Genomic DNA, 26,855 nt, shown 5'->3' on the forward strand with positions numbered 1-26,855 from the left:
TGGAAAGCAGAACCCAATCTACCATGATTGGGCCATTCAAGTTCCATTTGGTTCAGAATGCTTGAAACTTGCCTTTTATACATATGGCTACAAAGATGAGTAAAGTGAGATGCTGTCATTCAACTCATAAAATGGTTGATACTGCTATTGTCCAGAGGTGGTAATGAAAATCAAATAGGGGGTTAAATCCTCAGAGAATCTATAGTTAAAGAGGATTCATAATAAATCCTTGAAGGATTGCTCAGAAAATGATAAAGAATGGTGAGAAAATAAGAGGAGAATTTTGCTATTAATTTATTCCATAAATGCATAAATGGCTATTTCTGTTTTCCTGGCATCATTTCAGACATTTTACCAATGATAACTCATGTAATTCTCAGAACAATACTCCAAGGTGGGCACAACTGTCATAACCATGTTGCAGATGGAGAAACTGAGGTCACAATAACTTGCAAAACATCACAGGTCAGATAAAAGACTGCTCTAGGTTCTGAATCTAGCAAGTATGACTGCAGAATTTGTGCCTGCTGCCTCTGCTCTTTATTCCATCCACTATTAATATAGAATGGCAGAACAAAAGGCTATTTTGACTCTGAGTTCCAATGTCTAATATTTGCTATTATATTTAAAGTTTGCATATAGATATATCAGTTCCCAGGTACCACTTCATTGAAGAGTTTTTAATTAAAGAATTGACTCATATCAAGAATTACTTTAACATAAAAATGCCCTTGTTCAAGGCCAGCATTTTGTCTATGGCTATGGCCATGAATGTTGTGCCTCCTTGCACCCATGGCTCCCATTGTAATGTGGGCTGGGTGCCCTGTGCATGGGGAGCCAGCTTCTCAGTATTTATGATAGTCATTTTTTTTTTGTCTCTGGCCCCAGGTCACCTGGAATCCTGGTCTAGCCTTTCTATTTTCCTATTTATCTTTTATTAATTTCAAAATTTACACTGTACTTATTATAATAGGTACAATAATCCAAAAATTTATTTTTTTTCAAAATAATTTCCTCTACTCAGTCACCCCTGAGTTAACAGGTTGACATCCTGATATGCATAACTCCATGACTTTATGTTCACACTTATACATATAGGCATATTAGTTTGTTTTATGATACGTGTATGTTGCTTTATAAAGGTGAGATTATACCATACAGATTACTGTGAAATTTTCTTTTTCAAAAGAACAAACTGATATCATGAGTCAAATGATAAATACAATTAATTCCTTTAATAGGTATATCATGTTTCACATTGTAGATGTATCACAATTTATTCAACTGTTTTACTCTTGAACTTCACTATCTCTTGTCCCTCAAATGATGATGTGATAGCTATTTTTGAAAATCATCTCATATAATTTTATGAATACTAGTACTTTGATTTAGGTAGGACATATTCCCATGATGGTGTATAAAATTTCAATCTTCCAAATTTCTTTTCAATGTAATGAAAGCCATTTGCACTCATTCCAATGTATTAAAATATATATTTTCCCACTCGAAAGCACTAGATATTAATCTCCTTTATAATTTTGCCAATCTGATGGAAGAAAAAAGTATATTTTATTGTCCTTTTATTTTCTATTTTGACTAATAAAGAGGATGAGCTCTTATTTGTGTATTAGTCATTGGGGTTACAAACTTATGACATTTGAATGTATGGTAAGAATATATTTCCTCCTCAGTTTCTAGGCAATTTTGCATATGAAAGATCAATCCTTTATCATAAATCTAACTTTGTTTTTTAGCTCATTTATATCACCTTTTCCATGTAAATATATCTATGTTTGATATGTGCAGCTTTTGGATTTCCCATTATTTTTAGGGATATCTCCTCTACTTCTGTTATTCTCCTTAATTCTCTTTAGAATTTCATTTAAAATTCCAATCTTTCTTCAGTTGTCATGTGTGATGTCAAATAATTTTATTCACTAGCACAGAAGAGTTGGTTTTGCTAAATATCCACTTGATCACAATCTTTTTTAATCAAATTGAAATACCACCTTTGCCATATATTAAGTTCCCACATATGTGTGGATTTATTTCTGGTCCTTTTATTTCATTGCATGGATCTCTTTGTCTGTTCCCAAACCACATTGTATTTCTTTGATACAGCTGGGCTGTATTGGTGGCAGCTTCAGTACTATTATTGGTAAATGGGGCACAGTACTGGGTAGTAATGAATGCTTGAACAAGTTGTGCACAGTGTAGAGGAGAAAAGTTAATGTCCAGTTCAGAAACTATCAAATGAAAATTTTAACACCAATTACACTACTCTTTTATTATTTTTTTCATCAGCACTCTCTGGTCTCTTAATTTTTAAAACCTGTAATATTATTAGTATTATTTCTTAATTCTAAGTGTGAACGTTCTAAATGACAAACTTATAGGGACTACACATAGATCAGAGGTTGCCAGGGTTTGGGATGGATACTGACTGCAAAAGGTTACAAGGGTTTTGAAGGGCAAATGCTCTGCACATTGACTGTGGGGCTGGTCAAATGACTACATATATACATTTGTTGGAGTTAATCAAACAGTACGCTTAAAAGTATGATACTTTCATAAACTGACTCAATAAACTGACTTTTAAAAATCCATTAAGTATGAGTATGAAATATTGTTTATGAGGGGAATGTAATTCTTTCTGCTTCCTGCAATACACAGAAATAAAACAAGAGCAGAATCCTACATCAAAATGTGGAAACTCCTACCCCGGAAGCATTTCTTCTGAATTTGGAAGTCACCTACATTTGCTCTGCTTTAACCTCACTAGGAGACTGTCCATCCTGAAGAAAGGATTTACTCTTGTAGGTGCACAGATTTTCATTTCGGTGCCCAATTAGCATTCTAAGAGCTGTGAAAAATGCTGCTTCTTTCCTAAAGTTAGCGGTTAGAACAGGAGGGCTGGTCCCTGCAGCATCCAAGCAGGAATTTTCCACTTTGATGAAACTGAGGTTGGATAAGGTTGATTGGCAGAACCACAGAGCTACAGTCTTCTGCTTCCTACTTTCTGTACTTTTTATGAGTGCATTTTAAGGAAAACTCTTCTCCTAGTTGACTCTCACTAGAATATACAAACAACACTTGAGGGCATCTCTCAGATACAGAAGACCAGAGGCAGGAGAGATTAATGAGCAGTGCTGCAGAAAGCCAGGCCCAGGCTAAGTCCCGGACAGCAGGCCAAGAGGTTGGGCATAGTGATCTATTGAAGCAGCCCTGCTGGAAGCTCCAGATTTAATGTTATCAGGGTTTAACCTAGGTGAGTTAGCTTTCAGAGTCAGAAATAGGAGGGGTAGGAAAGGAGGCTAGGTTTAACAGATACCATGAAAAAGTGTCTGCTTTTTCTCACTTGTGAAAATGTAGGCTATCTGGAGGTAGAAATGATAGGAGCCATCTTAAACTAACAGATTATCACTAATGCCTTTTAGCCACTTATCCTAAAGTGCAGAAAAAAATTCATGATTTTTTTTTATTCCACAACCTTTCTAGTCTTCAGTATGGTTTTGCCAAATTTTCTCTTTTGCGTTTATATTTACATTGAATTTGAACTTCATTATCTAAACAAAATTAGCAGTGTATTAAAGCAATGTGGAACACAAATGACCATTGAAAAAAAATAGAGACTCTTCCTAAATCTTCGCTATGGAGCTTTGTCCCCTAAAATGTCCAAGTGTGATTAAGTTTATCCGAGTGGTCTGATTATCACTTGTAAATGGGAACTTTCTATACTGAGGAGAATATCTAGGTGATGGTAATAAGTGGTAAAGAAATGTTATCAGGCAATAGAGAAAAGAGCTCTCTAAATGCTGGAACTGTTCATGATGGAGCAAACCACCTCCTGAAAGGAATTCCTAGAAACATTCAAGATGAACCTAAATACTTTCTTTCTCTGATTCATTTATTCATCATAAGTATCAAGTACCTGGCAGATTTCTATCAGTAAATAAAGAGACTTTATATTGGTAGATAGGTGTGGGTGCAGTGAGTTCTAAAATTACTTCTATTTCTATGCTTTTTTTATTCAATTTTCTATATTTTTATTAAGAATTTCCAGTGGAGGGCACTAGGGCATGAATAATTAACTAGCTTCATGATTTTTTTTCTTTTACTAATAAATAATTTCTCAATATCTTTGCTAATTAAAGATGATAGTAAACATATTTACAAGTATGCACTGAGTTTTGAAAGTCATAACAAAAAATGCCAAAGGCAAATACCTGTTTCTTATAACATTTCACTTTGACCTGACCTTAAGGTTTCAGAATAGCTATCACAAAAAAAAAAAAAAAAAAATCCTTGACACTTCTGTATGCTAGGAAATAAATTTTAAAATGTGGATACTCATTGATTTCTTTGACACACACCATATAGATTTAATTTTAACATTGCCAGTGTGTACCACCAAAAGGCACATGAGTCTGTAGTTTTCAGTAGGAAGAGAATGATTAGAATTGCCAAGAGAAGGGCCAGACTAATCATTATGTGCCCAGATCTAGAAACTGAGAATAACAAAATTGATCTCAGGGAGGTCATCAATGGTATTTTTCCTCCTTGTTGTTTAGTGTACACTTTCTCCAGTATTAGAAGAAAAATGTATGTATTGTTATGCTGTCTGAAACAGCGTTTGGTTATTGGGATACAAAGCATTGCAGAAATTGAAAGGTACGGAGGAGCGTTACCTCCTCAGTTACTGTTTAAAAGAGACCATGGTCTGTTTATGCCTGAGGTAACATTAGGGTGAATATATAATAACAACTGGATGACAATATCAACTAATCTATCACTTGATACTAGCTCTTGTATACTTTAGTGAACTGACAAGAGAACTAGAGATTGCTAAACCTCATGCTAGGAAATACAGGACAGGCTTTAGTCCATCTTTGCTATAGCTATTTATCCTATCCACTTAGACAAGTTCACTTTCATTCAGCTGTGCACATTGTCCCTTGTAGGTATTGCCTTAAACACCAAAAGGCATTTAAGCCCCGATTCTCAGCCACATGATAATAATCAAAAGTTATCACAATAGGCTATTATCTTTAGAAATGAATGATAATGGAGATATCTAAGGAAATGAAATTCACACATAGCTAAAAACATCTCTTTTGGGTAAAACTTTTTGAAACACTTGCCAAAACAGTGCTTGCAGTTTTATTTCCTACTAAATAGGTTATGTGATCAAATTAAAGCAGGCAGAAGAGGTTGACTGGCAGTTCAGCACTTCTTCTCTTCATTTTACAGCAAAAACTGGCCATGAGGGACTGGAGAGATGCTGATGCCCAAAAGAAGGAAGGGACTCTGGGTGGGAAACCAAAGACCTGCTCTGGGAACTACAGAGCAGCTGTACCCTAAAGGACAACTGAAAGGCTCGATAAAGTCATTTGCATCACTTGCTTTTTACTTCTTCAATAATGACTTTAGTTGCCTGCAGAAGGAACATGAGGGTAGTTTTGTTTTTTAATTTAGGATGAGAACACTACAAAATTTCTTTCCTGGAGGAAATGCACCCGCACTTGCTTCACATCTCTTTTCCCTTCTGGAAACCCACCCCAGGGGATGGAGCCGAGGACATGTAAGAGACCTAGGGACAGCAACATGAAAATGATGCCAATTGGAAAACTTTAGACTCAAATAGAATAAAGAAACATCTGTGCTTCTGACCATATAAAAATATATCCCCTTTTTAGGATTTCCCTTAGTAAAAGGGAAATGTATTCTTCCAACCAACCTTAAGTTGCATCTAGGAAGACCAAGGAAGGTACTCAAAAGAATTGTCAGGTTTCAGAACCAGTTAATAACCAATTACATTTTGTGTCCACTTGTCCTATTTCCTTCTGATCCTGTGATCTTATTTCGGGGTTTCTTGAAGTCATATTATCAGTCTTCAATGGCCCCATAGAAACCCAACTAACACAATCCTGTTTTTTCACTCAAAACATTTCATCCTGCTCACCAAATCCACAAAATGCCCAGAAGACCAACTTGTCCATGCACAGAAGGGCTTTGATGTCCTGTAATTCAAATACCAAAGCTGAAATGAAACTAAACCAAATTATTATCAAATAATCAGGGTTTGGCAGAATTTTTGCTCTTCATTATGAGGTATAGGCCTTCTCCTGAACGGACTTGCTCCTGGGTGCTGACGGCGCCCCTGTGCATGTTACGGAGGGATGGGAGGGTTAGGTGTCTCTGCAGATGTGTATATATTTGAAACATGCAAGTACCTGAATAGACATAGTCAAAATGCCCAAAGCAGTAAAACTAGGTTTCACAAATTAAGTTCTCTTTTTTATGTCAGGACTTTGATTTCATTGAAGGTCGTAAGCTTGATAGTTCCTAATTATCACAAGACATGTAGAACATAAAATAATATCACCTAACATACTAATAAATGGTGGTCATTTTAACAATCCCACTTTTATTTACTCATGAATTCCTATGTTTGGAATAGTAATGGAAATTCTTGTAATAATTTCAGAATTTCTACTCAGCACTACAAAATGACACTTTATATTATGCTCTGGACACTACTTTTATGTGTTTCAAAATTTCTATCAAGTAAATTTGGAAAATATGATCCAAAAATTTTTTAAAATGCTTTTGATTTCTATTCTTTCAAGGAAGCATGAGGACTTTACTCAAAGATTTTACTTGATTACAAAGTCAAGTCATTTGTAATCTTTAAAATTTTTTACTAATTCAATTTTTTCTGTGAAAATGCCCTGTGAGTCAAAGAGCTAAAATGTGGTGATATTTGAGTGCAAAAACAAATTCACAAGCATGAGCTGTCTCTGGGTGGCCAGATAATCCATATTTCAATCTCAAGGCAGACATAGATCAAAACTGTTCTGGACAGAGTGATACCTAGCTTCAAATTTTGTCTTTGATCTTCAGAGAAAGCTAAACATCCATTCACATATCATTACGAAAGCAATGTTTCTTATTCTGTTTTATAAGTCTGCTTCTACAGGAATGGGAGGGGAAAAGAGGCAAGACCACCAGGAGGAAGAAGAGCAAGGGTTATACCACCAAGAAATAGGACCTGAGAAGCTACTGGGACATTTTCATTATTCCATAGTTCCAGCTGTTCTGGGAAAATGGTGGGAAAGAGTCAGTTATTTCAGTAGATGTAGTAACCAAATAAGGAAATAACAAGATCGGATAAAATGAAACAGAAAAAAAGAATAAGGATTTAGAAGAAACAAACAAATCTAAAAACCCCCCATTGTTCTTCCAAAATACTCGGCTTCATTTTAATTTGGATCAAATTAATTTGCATATTTTGAAAATATATATTCCAAGTGAATGTAACGAGAGGTCGACATTCATTGAAGAGAAAAGATGGACAACTTTAGGAGCAAAATTCTCATTCCATGTTGTCCAGAAGCTTCTTTGCATGCTCTCTGACCTTTGCCTTCTCCATCACCAGAGTCTTTTGCAAAGCCAGTGAGGGGAAGTCAAGGGCTATGAGAGTCAAAAAGTGGGAGATAGTTGGCATTTTTTTTAAAAAAATTGAAAACGATAGTTGGTTCCAAGGATGTTAGGACATGTTAAGCAAAAAAGTTACCAAAATACATAATTACAATGTTATTGTACTATTAAAAACTGAGGCTTTGGATATTAATCGAAAGAAATATGTGTTTCTCTCCCAATATTGTGCCAGGTTCTTAATTTTGTCCCGTTACAAAGTAGACCATTTTAAATATAGGTAATCTGGAGACTAATCTTAAACATGAAATAGTACATCTTTCATGATCCTTTGTGGACAGGGAGGTACAGCTAGCCCAAGAGCTTGCTGCAGTAAGTGGCTGAGTCAAGCTCCAGTTACCCACCATCTCCCAGGAACACCCCTAAATACCAGTTCCAAATATTTTCCCTCTACCCCTCTGAGACCACAAGTCCTGATAACCCACTTGGCAAAGTGGCATGATTTGAAAGAGGCCTTACAATATCCAGTAACATAAGCAAACACCACCATTGCCTTAAGATGCCAATCTCACTGGTAACTCAAGGATCCAGGTCTCTCACTTGCAAGGAAGAAAGAGCTTGGAAAACTTTCAGGTGGTCAGGTTGTTCCCACACTAAGATTGGCCCTCATCAGGACAGAGTTCAGCATAAAAATATAAATTATTGGGCAGGGGATGTGGCTCAAGCGGTAGCGCGCTCGCCTGGCGTGCGTGCGGCCCGGGTTCGATCCTCAGCACCACATACCAACAAAGATGTTGTGTCCGCCGAGAACTAAAAAATAAATATTAAAAATTCTCTCTCTCTCTCTCTCTCTCTCTCTCTCTCTCTCTCTCTCTCCTCTCTCACTAAAAAAAAAATATATATAAATTATTTTTATATTTTCTCTCTCCTTCCTGACTCTACCTTTGCAAGAAACATGGGGACGCTACCTGTACATCTTCAGGAGACTTGAACTTTTTCTAAATGATGTAAATATTTATTATTAAACACACAGATATCAATGCAGTTCTAAACGCTATTCTAAAGAAGTCAGATCAGGAAAGAGGGAAGATAGTTCCTTTCAAATTGTTTACACAAATACATTCGAAAATAGATTTCATAATTTAAGTCCTTAGTACCCCAAAGCATACTACAGTAGGATATCAAACACACCCTGATCTCTCAACAAAGTTAACAAATTGGTAATGCTCCATGAGACCAAGTGTTTCATCTGCTCTGTTCTTCTGCTGTATGTTGGATGCCTAGAACAGTGCCCCACACATAGTAGGTCCTTAATAAGCAGTTGATGAGTAAATGAATGAAAGTGTTTTACAATTGTAAAGATCAAGCATCACAGACCATTGGAAAGCACTCATTATCAACTAGAAAATATAGAAGAATATTTTGTAAGATACAGTTGGTGCTTTCTAAGCAGGGAACAACACTAGTACATTCTTGCACTTGAAACTTAAAAAAGAAAATAGCTGGAAAATGGATAGATTTGCACAAGACCCTATCAGGAAATGCTTATTCTTCAAAAACACATGAATGTACCCCTGTGCTCCTGTCCCTGCCCCAAATGATTGATTTTAACTGAAAACACCAGTTTCTTACTCTTAATCCTGATGTAAAGTGTTACTTTTAGGAGTGTGTTTCTGGTGCTATTGCAATCTGTTTTGTAGCTTGCTGACAGGCAGTCTTTTCAGTCCATAGACTTGAGTGTTTTGTGATCAAGACCTAGCTAAAATATTCAAAATAGTTTTATTTTAAGCTTCTGCTGTTCTTATATACTTTTTCTACTGTTCCACAGTTTATTCCAAATAATCCATTAATAGTATTTGATCATCTTTCATTAAATCAAATGTAGATTATGCATTTGCTTTCCTTTTCTTGCTATGGGTTTTATTTTTAAAACTGCAATATTCAAACTCAACTTTTCCCTTTTCCTTTCTTGGCCCAAGTAAAAATACTCTCACAAGACTTCTAAAGAACAATGGTGGTGACAACACTAGCTGTTTTTCTACAGGTTGAAACAGTCATCTCTTTCTGGTGGCCTTATATACCCCTGAGTATAATGCACTAATGAGATGATGATGAGATAATGCACTAAAGATCTGAAGCGACCTGCTTCTAAATCCTCCAAAGAATAAAACATAACTGAGGGCTTCCAGTGGGTTGATTGATAGTCATTAGCCAAGGGGTAAGATATCTGGACTTCATTTAACACTTCCATTAAGTTCAATGGTCCTTTGATGCAGGCTTATTCTATTTGCACTTAATAATGTGGTGAAACTCACTGTAGAATTCATATTTGTATGTACATGGAACAAACATGTTTATAGTTACATAAAATCTGTCATGTTTTTGGATGCTGCTCATTGTCCATTTCACAGATTCTATTGTTCTAAAAAATCTGGGTGGAAAAATCAAAAATTGTTTTTTAAAAAGTAACTTGTGATTAATGCTCAAAGCTTCAATATCTAGAAAATAGGGTGCCCTTGTTTTGCTTTAATGGTTAGGTTAGATAAACTAGCATTCAATCCATGGTATTCTAATTTTCCTTCTCTTCCAACCCCTCCAACTCAGAATTTTAACATAATAGCAGAAAAGTTCACTGGGACAGTAGATGATTGACTGTGTTGAATGGCCAGAGGTACAACTGCTTCATTGGCTGAAAGATGGATTATGATCAGATGATCATTGCCACTACATTCATGTGCCTTCACAAGTATTCTGTGCATCCTAATATTGCATCAAATACAGTTGAGTTATACATGATTATTAGGTAATATCAGCAAAAAATTTATAAAAAATGTTTCATGTAATGGATGTAATGATCACACCTCACCTTTTTGCAAGACATTTTGGCATGAAATCTGCAATAATCATGGTGCAGAATACAGTAGAACTACATAAACCATCAAATCTTTTTCCTTGAAGACTCAGTGCTTCTAGTCCATGATTTTCAAAGTGCAGACTCCCATTTGAGTGGAGCAAGCTCCTTTTTGTAGTCCAGTATGCCAACCCTAAGAATGGTTCAGAGCGAGCATCTTTTGTATTAAAAATCTACCCTGACTCATAGCCTGACTATTATTATATTCCAGCTCAATTTATGGTTCCAGCAAAAGACGGAATAACAGAGGTAAGAGTGAACAGAATGGATCCCAGAGACCCTTATACAACACTAGGCTGGATTAAAAAACTCAGAGTTATTATTCATTTCTTCACTTCTTTGATAAAGATTAATCAAGCAACTAATACACAGTCAGTTACTGGGATAGGATATCAGGGTACACAGAGAAATTCACTACTGCTTCCAACGCTAGCTAGACCGTTCTGATAGTTTTAGAGGTGATGACTTGTTTAATCCTCGCAGAAAGACAAGGAAGTAGGTACTATTTCATCTGCTTTACAGATAAGTAAACTAAAAACACTGCCACAATTAAGGAATAGAAGAATAAGGAAGGGACTAATAAATTCTAGCTAATATGCTCTTAAAATAAAAAGTTAAATTTATATTTAAAGTCACCCTAACTTTTCTGCCAGGAATCCCAAGGCTAAGAATTTCTTTCAAGAAATCATCTGGACAAACTTATACAATTATACATTTAAAAATGAACATTTCAATTTTGTTTGAGAAGTTGAAAATTAGATATGATCCTATATCAATAGGATTGTTTGTAGATATAGATAACACAATAGCTTGACACAATAACTTGATTAAATTGGTTTCAACAGTAGTAATCTGTTAGCCCACAAGAATTCCTAAGAAGGAATGCCAGTAGTCATTCAGCAGTTCAGGAAAATCATCAAAGATTCAGAACCTTTTAGTCTTCAAACTCTATTGTTCTTGGCATAGCTTTGTTCTTGGGTTTCATTCCTCATGGTCACAAAAAGGCTCCTGCAGATCCAGGCATTATAGCTCATACAATTAGATACATGAAGAAAGATTGTTTCTCCAAGAACCTTTTTTATAAATTCCTCAAGGATGAAAGCCAATTCCAGCAACTTTATTAATTTGGATCCACTGGCCAGGTTTGGGCTTTATGCCCATACCTTAGCAGCAAACAAAACTGAGAATGTGAACAACTAGTATATTCAGCCTCTGTTATTGGTGACAAGACTTTCAATGAGGAAGGAGAGGCTATTAACAATGGAATTCCCAATATAGTAGAATCCTGTGTTACTATTATAAATGATAAGGATAAGGAGTATGTCACATGAGGGGGAATCAGGTTATAAGAAACCTGATGCACATAACACATGCACACCCAAATACTAACCTGGGTTATCTTCTTGTGACAGGATTAAAGGAGTAATTTGCTTTTGTTGCACTTTCATCTATCATGTTTTAAAATTAGCTTCATTGCATTTATAATAAAAATGGACTTGTTTTCAGTTTTGAAAAACAATCTAGTTCAGAGAGAAAAATTATTTTCTATCAAAATATTAATGTTCTCTGGCTCTACTTGGAAGCAGAATTGAGCAGTCAAAAAGTGCATAAGACATTTATATCAAAATTTGTTTTGCATTACTGTCATGAAGAAATGAAAGAAAGACAAAAGAGAAATCAAGCAAAATGGTCACTGGAGGGTTTTAAAATTGGAAAAATAAAAATGTTTTGTTAAGAGACGATGATACAACCAAAAAACTTAAAGAAATGACTGTTGCAATTTAATATATTGGACACATTGCTCTATGGATTTCTTCTCCTGGGAGAATACCTTCCACTCTTGCCAAGATCAGCCTTGTGCTGGCCACAAAAATTAAAATACTTTGAGGGGAAAAGAAAAATAGTCATATTTTATGGAAAGTAATTCACAGTTCTAACACCATGATGATACCTGCCAATATTTTAGTGTTTGGTTAAAACAAATAGCTGACACTTTTCTTGGGCCACTGATCATTTTTAATCATTTTAATTGCACATTATACATGAATACTTCCCACTGCAAAAACTTCAAACACTGTTGAAGGATAAAAGTTAAAAATAAAATTCCTATTCCAGTCCCTCCAGTGAAACTTGGTTCTATTCCACTGTAAATTTAGGATTTATCTGTTCAGGTATATTCTATATATTCATATTTTTAAAATTTTTGTTGTACCTTTTAAATTTTTCATATACTATGTCTTAGTTATCTATTTTATTACAGATACGTCTCTCCTAATACATTGAGCAGCTGGTAACTCCATTTACACATTTTCTTTCCATGAGTATTTATGATACCCCCAATATTTTGTTTTTATAAAACATGCTGCATACATCTGATTTTATTCAATTGTAGAATCTATTTCTGGAATTGAAGATGCTAACTTTAATAGTGACACACTGCCCCCCATACAGCAATGTTTGCAAATGCCCATTACTTCCATGTTAGCAACACTGAAAATAGACATGAGAAAAATCATTATACTTGTTTTAATTTATATTTCTGAAAGAAATAGTGAGATTAAGCTTCTTTCTTGTGTTTACTCAAGCAACCATTTATACGTACAGCAGTACCTTGAATTTATATTGGACTATTATTTGTTGACACCATAGTAGATTCCTAATTTCATTCCTAATTTCATACTCATCTTTACTTTAGGAGAACTGTGACTTATTAAATGCTTAAATAACATTTTAACTGTAGAAAAATTTAAATGCAGAAACGTATAAAGGCAAAAATCACCTATAATTCAAGCACCTTAAGATAATATTGTTTTTCTTGTTCTATTATATAGATTCATGCATGTATATAATGTATATATGAAATATATTGTGTAACTATATATATATATATATATATATATATATATATATATATATATATATATAAAATATTTGTTTTTAAAATTGAGATCATTTCATATCTATTCTTTTTCTCCTTAAAGATATAATGTAAATAAATGTACTGCATTTTAATATGAATGATATAAGTAAATATACTGTTTTCACATTAGTCTTTAAACTGTAACTGTCAAATGACTATATCAAAAATGTGTTAGGCATTTATGTTGTGTTGAATTTGTAAGTTATTTAAATTTTTATTTATAACAAAACTATTCTAGTTGTTGAAATTTGATGGTTCTCTCCATTTTTTTTCATATAAATTACTCAAAGTACACTTATCAATTCAAATATTATAAACATTATAAGTCTTGATATTTCTACTTATATTTAAATTTGCATATGTGTGTATGCTTTAATAATTTCACCAGGTGTTTGAGAGTGACCATATTTCTAAGTTCTTGAAACAACAAGTATGAAACAATAGTTTTTAACTATTTACAATAATAAATATATTAAATTGTTTAATTTGCATTCCTCTAGTTACTTTTGATAGCAAACATTTTATTGTATGTTTTAAAGTATTATCATTTCTATTTATTTTCTATTGAATTCTTTGTTTTCTGTCCATTCTTCTTTTCAGTCATTCTACATATTCATATTGATTTTTAAAGCTCTTTATATATGTAAAGATAATAGTTATCTCTATTTTCTTTTACTTTTTCACATTTGTCTCTTTACTAAATTGACATATAGAGAAGGTACAGATATAACTTAAGCAAAAATTTGTGACGATAAAAAATGAAAGCAAATATTGAAAAAATTGTGCTAGATTTAAAACTGTTGAAATACACAAAGGCAATAGAAACCCTATGGTGACACTTACATTACTGGAAATGAACATAAAAGTCAAATTATAAGAAACATTTTTTTTGTAAACCCTAGAATGAAACTACATCAATATCAGTAGACTCTAAAAAAATTTCAAGTATCTTAATGAAATATTCAAGTCTGTCTTCTTTCAATCTATGTGCTATCTAATAATATAAAGGAAATTCAAATTTTGATGTTGTGTGAGTTTTAGCAAATACTTCACTAGTCTGCACTTCCTTTTTGCTAATTGTACTAATATAGATGATAAATAAGGAAAATAACTACCTCGCAAGATTTTTAAAATAATTCAGTCTTGTAATTGATGTAGAGCACTTAGCATAAAGCTTGAAACAAAATTGTTGCTCCATAAATCATCATAATGACTTTTCCGAATTAATTTTCTACATCCAAAGAAACCCTCTCTACCATTAAATCCTTCAACAAACAAAAAGCAGTTTTACATAAGTCTACGTGCTCTAGGAAACTCTCTTTAAGTTAGTTTATGTCTGCTGACAGCCTGCAGTGTATTGGTCTTTTGAGAAAGAGCAAGCATCTTTGAAGTGTTAGTGACTCAGATTGATGTGTTCCTTCCTCTTTGGTGTTCATTCTTAGCCTTGGACAATTGAAACAGAAGAGACATGGCCGGAGGGCGTTCTTTTCCACAATGGTGCTTCCACAGAATTGACCCAGGCCATACATATGGCCCCAGTAGGCGGATTTTATTTAAATGGATGAGATTGTCCTATGTTTAATTCATGATACGAGAATGTAAAAGCCTTCTGATAGAGAGGGTAGAGCTCATTGAGGATCATATCGTTTATAAACTGCAGGCTGCTCTTTAGGAAGTGGATATGCCAAATACCAAAAAGCTTTTAAAAATCTCCCTGGGTTTAGAGCTGTCCATCACTACCAGGCATTGATGAGCTGCTTTTGAATTTCAGTCCCGACTTGGTGACTTTTTCAGTTTCTCCCATCACTGACATAACTTCCTACACCATTTAAAAGCCTGTTTTCAAAATAAAAACAAAACCAAAAAAAAAAAAAAAGGTAGAAATGCTGTATCTGAGCATGGGGAGATGATCTGGCAGCCTACCTGGACCTCATTCAAGTCCTTCACACCCCTTGTGCCTTGCATGGAAAATGGTGGTGAGTGCTGAAGAGGAAAGAAAACACAACATGAAAGTCTTCTCAAAACACACATCTGAGACAGCTGAGCTGAGGGAATAATAGGAAACAGCCAACACTCTGTCATTTCGGGTTGTTCACTTGGTTTGTTTTTCTTTCTTCTCCCTTCTGCTCCCTGCCTTGGGTTACTTCCCTGCTCCTGGGCACCTCCAGGAGAGGGGTGTGTACCCAGGGTCAGGCAGGGGAAGGGAGAGAACCAACAGTCACTTTTGCATCATACTGGTTGTTGCAGAGAAAGATTGGGTTGAAACAGATGACCACCAGGAGGGTTGAGGATTATCTGTGACTTTCAAAGACCATTGTTCCTCCATGATCATGAAAGCCCCAGCCGAGGGCTGCAAGCTCACTCTTACTTATTCACTCACATGGAGAAAGTGAATTCAGTAAGCATTTTAGAATATTCCAGAACTTAGCTCTGAACCAAAGGGTAACACACAGAAATGTTATTGTCTTAAAAAAAAAAAAAAAGAAAAGAAAGAAAGAAAGAAAGAAAGAAAGAAAGAAAGAAAGAAAGAAAGAAAGAAAGAAAGAAAGAAAAAGAAAAGTCAATTCAGGTCAGATGCAATTAGAGAAAGTCAAAATCCAGCTGTTTTCAGAATTTATTCAATATTAGTAACATTGTGGTTTTGTAATAACAATAAACAATGTGCTTTTGGAGGTGTTTTTCCATTTAATTCACTCACTTCTAAATGTTTGCTGTTTTATCCATATGTTTCTGGTTTGGGTACACTGAACATTTTTTTTTTTTTAATGTCATTCTGCAAGAGCTATTTGATGTTCAAGAAGGTTCTTTGGCTATTGTTAGAAATCAGTTATTTATTAGAGGGAAATTTTGCAAATTTGAAAAGATTGCTTCTGAGGTTTTCTTTCCCCTCCTTTGCCTTCATGTCTTCAGAGAGAAAAACGTGTCCCTCCATCTAATACTAAAAAGAGTCTTCATGCTGAAAATAGAAAAAACAAAGTAGGAGATAGGATTGGGAGGTGAGGCCTCTGCTGTCTTCATGAACTGCTACTGTTCAAAGTCAACCCATGAAAGTGTGACTTCAGCAATGAGAGATGTTTAAATAGTGATAATGGATGGCAAAGACGGGGGGGGGGAAGGGGGGGCCTCTTATCTTTGGAATTTTAAAGTAGAAACCAGGAAGCAGTACAAATTTAGTTTAAGGCTTACCCCCAAAGCTGAACTTTTATCTTTTATAGGTCCGTCTGTGCTTATGTACTTCAAGAACACATAATGCAGCTTTAGAGGTCTGGCTAATCTCATATGAAAATAAAAGTATAGCACTATATAAAAAAAAAAAGCAGTAATTTGAGGTAAGATTTCTTTTTTGTTGTTTTTTGTTTTAATTTTCCCACCAGCACAGTGTCAGGAGAGCTAAGGGAAGATGTGAAAACATAGTATGACTGTGTCACAGGCGTCAGAATGATAAATCTTTTCATTCCTTCCATTCACTCATCTAGTCAGTCAGCTATTATTCAGCTCTCTGTAGTAGCTCCTCAAATTTGAAAAGATTGAGCATGATCACATAGAAAGCTCATTTTTAGTATTATTCATGCAACTCTTCTCTGATGAATCCAAAAGCGACAGATAAATGGAAAATTAAATGGCTCTAGAATTGACAAGAGATATTCTAATCTAAAGCAAAAATCATTCATTTAAAAGAGCTCAAGGCTTTCATCTTAACTGTCACTAAACCAGTGGCTCCAAAGTCAATTCTATCTTCCTAGATGGACTTAAGGTTCATACCTCTCCATTAAAAAAAAAAAGAAAGAAAGAAAAGAAAAAGTAAAGCCCTTCACACAGAGTTCTTACCACATGTCACAGTTAGTGCAGCTTGTCTGCTCAGCTTGGATTCCCAGAGTCAGTTTCCCATCAGGTGCTGTCTCTGGCCTGCTGGTTATGGACAGCCCTGCAAAGCCCTCTGTCCCTGTTCCTGGGATCAGTGATTCTGCCTTCGTCTGCTCAGGCCTTCCCTGTTCATTCTCTGCTCGGGGTCAAATCTGCTGGGACAGAAGTCTGGACGCTCAGATGCTCCTTGAAATGTTTTCCCTCCATCAAAAGTCCCTGGTTCTCTTAGTCCTCTACTTTCACCCTTTCTAAACACCATCCAGGGTTGAGGAGATGATGAGATTTCTTCCAATAGCTTACATTTTAACTGCAGTCATTTTTCGTATCAGAAATGCTTTCCTTGGAAGATTTTTTTTCCTAAAGACTGTGATCCTTAGCATTCTTTTTATTCTTTTTTTTTCTTCGAAAATTTAGAACCCCCATTAAATTGTGTTTATTTTACTTTCTTTCTAACTAGACTATGGGCCTCATGAAAATTAGAAATTTATTGATTAGATTTATTTGGGGTCCTATGCAAAATAATACCTGCAAGTCCCAAACATGTATGTGCTGAATAAATTCATGTATCCATCCATCCATCCATCCATGCATGCATCTATCCATCCGAAGATTTACTGACCCAGATGTTCTGCTAGGTAATGGAGAGGTTATGACAGACCCAGGGGGGAATAATTAGAGCCAAGTGGGCCTCTTGATGCCCTTCAAATCACACTCAACTGGTAGCTGCCTACACACTTGTGCAGGCCAGCCCTGGACAGGGGTTAGAGGGGTGATGCAAGAGCAAGGACAGAGCTCACAAATCACAGGCTCCTGACACTTGCAACAACTTTGAGAGCCTTTAAAACTGTTACCTTCAACTTCAAGGCTCTAATACTTACCCTGCTAAGAAGGCGTTTGACACTCTAACCCTATAACTTCCTCCCCCACTACTGACCCATGATGATTGGCAGCTCTTAGCATTGATCTTCTAGGAAATGGGGAGAAAGTCCCTAGGTCAGGGTCCTAAGGCTCTGGAATTCCCTTCTTCCCCACTGTTGCTTTCTTTTACAGAGGGCAACATGCCAGAGGACTCCCTTTTACTCCTGTAATCCACAAGTGACATATGAATGCCAAGTCTTCAGTGTTTTCTGTACCTCTGTTTCCTTCATTCTGCAACGGGACACATGTCGTTTTCATAGTTGAGAGTGTCTAGTTTTAAAAGCAAGGTGCTTATTTAACCCTTAGAAAAATGAGATAGTGTTAAAGACACTAAAGTTGATTTGTGCTGTGTTAATTATACACAACAGAAGCTTCTGGATCATGCCTAAAATCCCAGAATACATTACTTGACACAGTTAACAAACAGAAAATATGGTAGTTTCTCCTGTTAGCACAAATATACAGTCAGCAAAAATATTTTTCTATTATACCTTAATTGAAATAAAAGCTTAGTTTTTTAAAATGAGACTTTGATGATTTGGACTGTTTCTCAAAAACTTTACCCAGTTGTCATTTATCTCTGATACAGTATTATTAATCTCTTCAGCTTTGTAAAATATTATATAGTTGTTTGTGCCAATTAATTTCCATTTTAATTTTTTGAAAGCCTCCGTAGCCACTCATAGACATATCATGAATAAACAAAGCTGTTTCCATGACCTTGAACAAAATCACAGAATACTAAATTGTTAAACAAGTGGTTAGGAACACAAAATTCTAAAGCTTTGATTGACTTATTTGACAAATACTTAAAAGTCTGTTTTAAAATGCAAAATATATATTAAAAAAATACAATTCCTCTGCTTTTGTTTTTGCCCAAGAAGATAATATCTAAACATTCAAAAAGATAATATCTAAACATAAAAAGAAAGGATAATACATTTAGAGGCAGCAATCTCTTAAAGCAATGGTTTATAAATGAGATTTTGAGCTCTATGGTAACTGCAAGTTATTTTAGGTACCATTGTATAATATACAAGTACCACCTAAAAATCAATGAAATATAAATCACATTAATATTATTGTTTGATACACATTTATTCTTAATACAAAATATATATCTTTAGTTCCCTGCTATATATCAGACACCTTATCTCACCTATGTCATTCAATAAAATTGATAAAGACACTTTCCAAAAATATGTACTAAACAAATTCAGAGGAAAATAGATGGAAATAATACTAATATAACATATTATGTAGAAATTTTTAACACAAATATGCAGGTGAAAAAAGAAATCTATAGTTAATAAGAGACTTGTCCTAAAATTAGTTTTGCTGTACTTGCATAATGAGAAGGGCCATCAGAGAGAGCTGAGTACTTTCTGATTCATGTGATATGGGGGTTTCTATACTTTGACAGTACTAATGTCTGGACTGAGTAATTCTTTGGTGGTGGATCCTTTGCATTGTAGGATGCTTTGCATCATCCTTGGTCTCCAATCACTAGATGCCAATTTCATCTCCCATATTGTAATAATAAAGAACATCTCCAGCATCAGCTAAATGTCTCCTGGTAAGCAAAATGCCCAAAGTTAAGAACCACTGAAACCACATATATATATATATATATATATATATATATATATATATATATGGCTCATAGTAGGTTTTTCATAAATATTTATTGAATGGATGCTAATATATTAAGCTCCTACTGGACTAGAAACTCTTCTAATTTTTAAGGATAAAGCAGTGAAAAATAAGAGGGAAGAAATAGTTAACAGTTCAAATAAAGAGATGTGGCCAATTTGTAAAATGAGCCTGGATTGTAACAGAACTAAGAAAACAAGTTTTTTTTTTCTGTTATTTTTACTCAGTTGAAGAAGGGAGGTTCACTCCACCCCAAAGGAATATGACAATTCCATTTACTTTTAGGTTATTCAGCCAGTGGTGACTTCAAGTTGTAAATATAGTCTTAATCCAAATACAGAGTAAGTGATGGGTCCTTGGTAATTATTGAAACTCTTATTAAGCCTGACTTAGTGTTTAGTCCTCTTCCCTGTCCCTTGGTAAAGCTTCAGGCTGAAAGAGAGGAACCTGCTCCCTCTACTCTCATTCTGTAGGCCTTCCTAGCTAGTTTACTCCTGACTCAGTAGAATTGAAAGCTGATTAAAGCCAAACAGAAGGGCTTAAGGAACCAGGTTAGGACTATAGTAAATTAAGTGAGGTACACACCTTAGGAATAAAGTTTAACCAAAAGCTCAGTAACCAAGATAAATAACATTCAGCAAAATATTATCAATTAATTATAAATTCTAAAACTAGTGAATGTCCATATAAATAAGAAAACATGTGATATTTTTGAAATAAAAATCATTCTTAAAAATCCATAATTATGGCCTGGGGATGTGGCTCAAGTGGTAGCACGCTCGCCTGGCATGCGTGCGGCCCAGGTTCGATCCTCAGCACCACATACCAACAAAGATGTTGTGTCCGCCGAAAACTAAAATAAAATATTTAAAAAATTCTCTCTCTCTCTCTCACTCTTTAAAAAAAATCCATAATTATAACAAAATATTAAAATTGTAAATAAGAACAGGATTGGTGACAATACCCTTGGTGAATCACACTGGATCTTGAGGCAAAAGGAAAATAATAGGAAATAGTGGGGCAGAGTTATAAGGCTTGTGTAACATGAATAGATTTTAGAGATAGTTCACAGATGTGGAATTCACATGGTTGGACGAGATGTGGTGAGATGCACAGTCACACCAATTATTGACAAAGGGAATGCAGAAAGAAAAGCAGGTTTGATGGTGAAAGTAAATTCAGGATAAAATTCAGGCCAAATTGAAATTGCAATACCTCCATTGGATCATGAGGTCCAAAGGGCATGTTACACAGGTACAGGGTTGCCATAATGCCTTTCACCACATTGATTGCTCTGCTAGGACCCTCAATATAGCCTGAAGGGAGAACACTCAATAGAGGCAACTTGGGAGGATCTAGGAGGCAGGAAGTTGAGTGAGCCCCCAAACAAGGAAATCAAAGTACACAGCTTCTGGTCTGATTCAGGGATTAGAAAGTAGACCAGCTAAAGGAATGCATGAACCTTCCTTCCTTACAATTACTATAGTTTGTTTTCACATTGTTTCACTCAGTTGACATTGTAATAAAAATCACACTGTAGCCCTATAGAGGTTATCAGTTTTGGCAAAGGCTAAGAGTTCAGGTATTTGTGTCACAGGTTAAGGACAAATAATATCAACTGGCTAGACAGTGGAGTTGACATCCTTTTTTTTGTTTGTTTGTTTGTTTGTTTTTTAACATTTCAAGAGCCTAGCATTTTGTCAAGGATCTCCTATGAGTAGATAGTGAGATGACCATGGCTACAATACAATTTGTTATAAAAAATTGGAAAGAAGACTTTTCTTATATAGCTGCAGGAAAATATCAATACTCTAACAACAAAAAACCTGATTATGAACAATATTATTCAGGGCCACACCATCCAAAATGAACTAGTCACAATATCTAGTGGTTAATTGGTAAATGAATTTAACTTAATGTATAGGTGTGATAGAAGATAGTATATTATATTTATGGAAATAGTGCAAAGAGTCCTGGTCTTAGAGTAATCAATCTTAAGCCTTTTTAACTGTTAAGAAACAGAAGTTGTATTCCATTGACATTAGTTCTAGCAAGTTAATAACAATTCATATGTGAATTATGTTGGTGTCAGAGTGTGTAGAATGGGGGAGAGAGAAACATTTTTATGTGATCAACACTTCAAAACATTACAAATCAACTTCAGTAATAATCTTGGTCATGATTTCCTTAAATTCTTATAATAATTGAGAAGCTGTGTCTAAAAACTCTTAATTCTCTGTTCTATATTTCTAGGATATAAACTTTTAAGATAATTGAAACAAATAAAGCATCTTTAAATATTTAAATTGCTCTTACTAAAATTGTGATGAACCATGAATATTTATTAACGATGTACATGAATTAATGAACCACAAAAATGAATTCCCTGATAAAATTTCTTCTATGAAAAATCTACTGTTTTGCTTGGATTTCTTGTATCTATATTAAAGGCAATTTTCCCAGGGAGCCATTAGTCTCTAAACATTTCTCTTTTCTAATCTCTGTGTCAGTGTGTGTTCTAGAGTGTTTTCTATCTAAATACTTTCAACTTAGGGGTAATAAACAATATGTGATGAATCAATAACAATCAGTTCCGAGCAATTTGTTTTCAAAATATAAATGTACATATTGGGGGAGAGGGAGCTTTAAGAGTGGAATATATTCAACTGATAAATTCAAATGCCTAAGATAAAAGGTCTGTTATCACAAGATGTTGGTAAATCTTTGAATTTGAAAAATCTAATACAGTTATATAAAAATAAAAAAATAGAAAACCATTTCCTTTGAGGAAATATTTAATTCAAGCATCAATGTTCTCCTCAAAGAGAACATGTGCTAGAAACACATTTTATATACAAGAAAGAGAAAACCTAAATCCACACTGTCTTATACATTCTAGCCAGTGAAGATGTGCAATAGAAATGAGAAGTAGAGCACTTGAAGAGGAGGAGACAAATTATAATCTGTAGACTCTTCAGCTGTTCATTCATTCAGTATCTCTGTATTGCTTGCTCCAGACACTGTTGTTGGTACTGAGAATGCAATGATAAACCAAACACACAAGATCAAAGACCCTCCCATTGTTAAGTCACTCTACTCTATGGTTCATTACTATTCTCCACTAAGTGCCATACTAGTCTATATGGTACATCAGGATGAATAATAACAGAGACCAAATATAACAAAGTCATTAAGAAAATAGGAGTTCTCTCCCTTGTTTTTTCCCCACCTTTCCCCTCACAACCTCTTATATGTAATTTTGTGTAACATTGAGGGTCTCCTTCCATTTCCATACAATTTCCCTTCTCTCTCCCTTTCCCTCCCACCACTCATCTCTGTTTAATGTTAATCTTTTCCTCATGCTCTTCCTCCCTGCTCTGTTCTTAGTTGCTCTCCTTATATCAAAGAAGACATTTGGCATTTGTTTTTTAAGGATTGGCTAGCTTCACTTAGCATAATCTGCTCTAATGCCATCCATTTCCCTGCAAATTCCATGATTTTGTCATTTTTTAGTGCTACGTAAGACTCCATTGTGTATAAATGCCACATTTTTTTTTATCCATTCATCTATTGAAGGGCATCTAGGTTGGTTCCACAGTCTAGCTATTGTGAATTGTGCTGCTATGATCGTTGATGTGGCAGTATCCCTATAGTACGCTCTTTTAAGGTCCTCAGGGAATAGTCCAAGAAGGGCGATAGATAGCTTTCCCAGGAATCTCCATAATGCTTTCCAAATTGGCCGCACCAATTTGCAGTCCCACCAGCAATGTACAAGTGTACCCTTTTCCCCACATCCTTGCCAGCACTTGTTGTTTGACTTCATCATGGCTGCCAATCTTACTGGAGTGAGATGGTATCTTAGGGTGGTTTTGATTTGCATTTCTCTGACTGCTAGAGATGGTGAGCATTTTTTCATGTACTTATTGATTGAGAACTGAACAACAGCAGATGAGGTAGAGAGGGAAGATGGGAGGGGAGGGGAGGGGGGATAGTAGGGGATAGGAAAGGTAGCAGAATACAACAGTCACTAATATGGCATTATGTAAAAATGTGAATGTGTAACCGATGTGATTCTGCAATTTGTATTTGGGGTAAAAATGGGAGTTCATAACCCACTTGAATCAAATGTATGAAAGATGATATGTCATGAGCTTTGTAATGTTTTGAACAACCAATTAAAAAAAGAAAATAGACTATATTTTAACTCTCTAAAGGAAGCTCTGCTTAAGAGAATTCTAAGAACTCAAATTGCTTCCAGTTTTCTGTCTGGTCATCCCTGATAATAACTCTCTTTTTCCATGGTCCCAACTAGAACACTAGCTATCACATATAAATTCCAAAGAGAAAGAAAGAGGCTGAAGGGAAGAAAAAACAAAAAAGCGCAAATTTTCAGTTTCCAAAGGAAATTTCTTTGAAGCTTATAATATTTCTTTTAGCATCCCATCCATCAGAATTGAGCTGCATGAACTTCCCTGCCTGAGAAAAAGAGACTAGAAAATGTTATTTTTTAAAATTTGTATTTTTTTTCCTAGAGTTGAAATTCCAAGAAAGTATGTATCGGATAGAAAAAATAGCAGCCTCAAACAAACCAGACAACTCCATAGGATCATTTGAATTAACATCATCCTCTGAGATCTGACATAGCACTTCCATCTTCCAAGGGCCCATGTGGGTACTAACGTCTAAATGAAGCAGAACATCATTACGAATCTGAACTTAAATATTTTAAGTATTTGGACATCCCATGTGTCTGCTAACGGGAAAAGCATCTGTGAATAACCACTGGATATGAAAGGAGGCGTAAAGAAAGAGAATATGATAGTCATCTTCCATAGGGCTTCCTCTCTTCAAATTTTGTCAGATTGGTTCCAATATTAGCATTACAAATTGTTTTGAGCACATTAGACTGATTATCACAGACTCCAAGCCTAAAATACACTTCCTGTTGGAACTTTAATTCTGAGTGGTTGCTGAACTAAGGTGGTGGTCAAATCCAGTTTTCACCACCCAGATTAAGGAATGTGGGTTGCATCATGCAAAACCAGTATGATTTAAAGATATCGTGTATAAAAGGAGGAGTGCTAAAATTAGTCGTTTGCCTGTGATTCTGTTCACCATGATTATATGTTAAATCATCCATGGACATGTCACACAGAAAAGTTGGAGGGGTTTTCTTATAAAACAAAACTTTTGAGCAAATTTAACTGTGACTGGAATGAAAGAACACAGGAACTTCTAGCCTTATCTAGGTTTGTATTTAAAGTCAACTTAAATTTCTTTTAGTGACATACTAGCCTAAGTGGAAACCATTGATAATTTTATAAAATGAAACTGAAACCTTTTAAAGACCAGGCTCAAGTTTCCCACCGTAGAGATTTGTAGGCCAGACCAAATGTGTGAGTTTATTAAGGAATTCCCCATTGCCAGAAAAGGTTTACTTTGCCCATTAAAACCCTACTCAAATGCATATCAAGTATCTCTTGTGTCCTGTTACATGATGTAATTTAAGTCTGAAAATGTCCATGCTTTGCTTTAACCAGAATGTTAAAAATCTTTCTCAATGGAAGCAACAGAGTGTGTCAGGGATAAGGCGAAGCTGATCCAGTAAAGGATCACAGCTTAGCCCCTTCCAGACAGAAATGAAAAGATACTTGTCTGTTCCCCTGTCACAGGGCCTCAACAATCCAGTTTATTCTAGCACGTCAAATCCTTCCATACTTTGAAGTCAAGGCTTCCCATACACAACCTTAGGCAGCCCTGATGGGCTCCCCCTAACAGCATGATTATGATAGAACTGTTGAAAAAGCATTTGCAACTGTGGACTAGCCACTGGGAAAGACAAATCATCCCTATTTCAAAATGACTGACAATTTAGAAGGGAAAGGGCTATGACTAGGAAATATAGGAATTCTGACTCCAGATCCCTGCCTAATGTCATAAGGGAAACACAAAGAGAAGTGAGGGAGAGAACACATTGACCTGAAAGAATAAGAGAACCCTGAAGGTGAAAGGAGGGCTTGGAAGAGGTGCTATGAGATGGAGGAATGAAGGCTGTGTTTCAGATGCAGTACATCATCCCTGTGGTTGGCACATAAAGAACAGGAGCAAAGTGAAGAAGGTGGTCACCATATTGTAAAGGGCAATCATAAGAGAGTGAAGAACTTTACTTAATTTGTAAACCAAGGTATCCATTATAGATTTTTGCTAAGAGGAAGTCATGTCAGAGCTGTATCTCTGAGAACATGATTGGATGTAGTGTTTTGGGTTTCAGATTTTTGCATTTTGGAACATTTACACATACTCAGGTGGAATGGTTAAAAGCTACTACCAGTGTTATCACATGTCACAGTCCAGGAATGTCCTAGCAATTTATGTAGAACTGGGGGGGAAGGGTAGTATGATGCATAACCCATGATAGTTCATCTTATGACTTTTCAACTTCAGAATGGTACAAAAGTGATACAATACAGATGTTGAATTTTGCTCTTTTCCTGGGCTAGCAATACATGCAATGATACTCCCACAGTGCTGGCAATGGAGTGAGCTCTGTCAGTAACAAGGGTAAACCACTGATACTCCACAGTGGTCTATCTTCCCAGTGATTTTTGGATACAGGTATTCCATCAATGACACAAGATATTCAACACTTTATTATAAAATAGGCTTTGTGTTAGCAATTTGACCCCACTGTGTGCTGTGTTCTGCGCACGATTAGCATAGACTAGGCTTGGCTATGATGTTCAGTAGGTTAAGTGTCTGAAATGCTTTTTCACTTATGAGATTTGCAACTTACAATGGGTCTATCAGGGCAAATCTCCACCTTGAGTTAAAGAGCATCCATGTTAGCATTTGCCAAATCTCTCGTCACTGAAATCGGATGACTTCCAGCTTCAGCTTTCTAACACAAGTCTCCTTCAATCAAAAATCTCCCCGGATCAGTTTTTCCCATCCCCTGCTATTTTCACTTCTGGAAAGAGAATTCCACATCTGTCTACACTTAAATGTTACCTTTTCTTCAAATAGACTGTGAACATCGTAGGAGCAGCTACAGGGGCAGCTGGCAGCAAGGCTTTCATTAAAGAAAGCTACAAATTCATCTGTAGGAGTCAAATCTGGCCAGGAAATATTCTGAAGAGCACATTAGTTTCTCTC

General features: G+C 35.4%; 1 protein-coding gene and 1 long non-coding RNA gene across 3 annotated transcripts in view; both read right to left on the minus strand.

Moving 5' to 3' along the window:
- The window catches only part of ANGPT1 (angiopoietin 1), a 228,041-nt gene that overhangs the window by 137,045 nt on the left and 64,141 nt on the right, over positions 1–26,855 (minus strand). The window lies entirely within an intron of this gene.
- Positions 15,869–17,256, minus strand: LOC308633634. Its single transcript, XR_014018814.1, has 2 exons — positions 17,097–17,256; positions 15,869–16,224 (listed from the first exon to the last, which is right to left on the minus strand). It is a non-coding gene; the product is annotated as an uncharacterized lncRNA (long non-coding RNA).

Source organism: Spermophilus citellus (assembly GCF_964194105.1).
Source record: "Spermophilus citellus genome assembly, chromosome: 14".
Taxonomy (NCBI): Eukaryota; Metazoa; Chordata; class Mammalia; order Rodentia; family Sciuridae; genus Spermophilus; species Spermophilus citellus.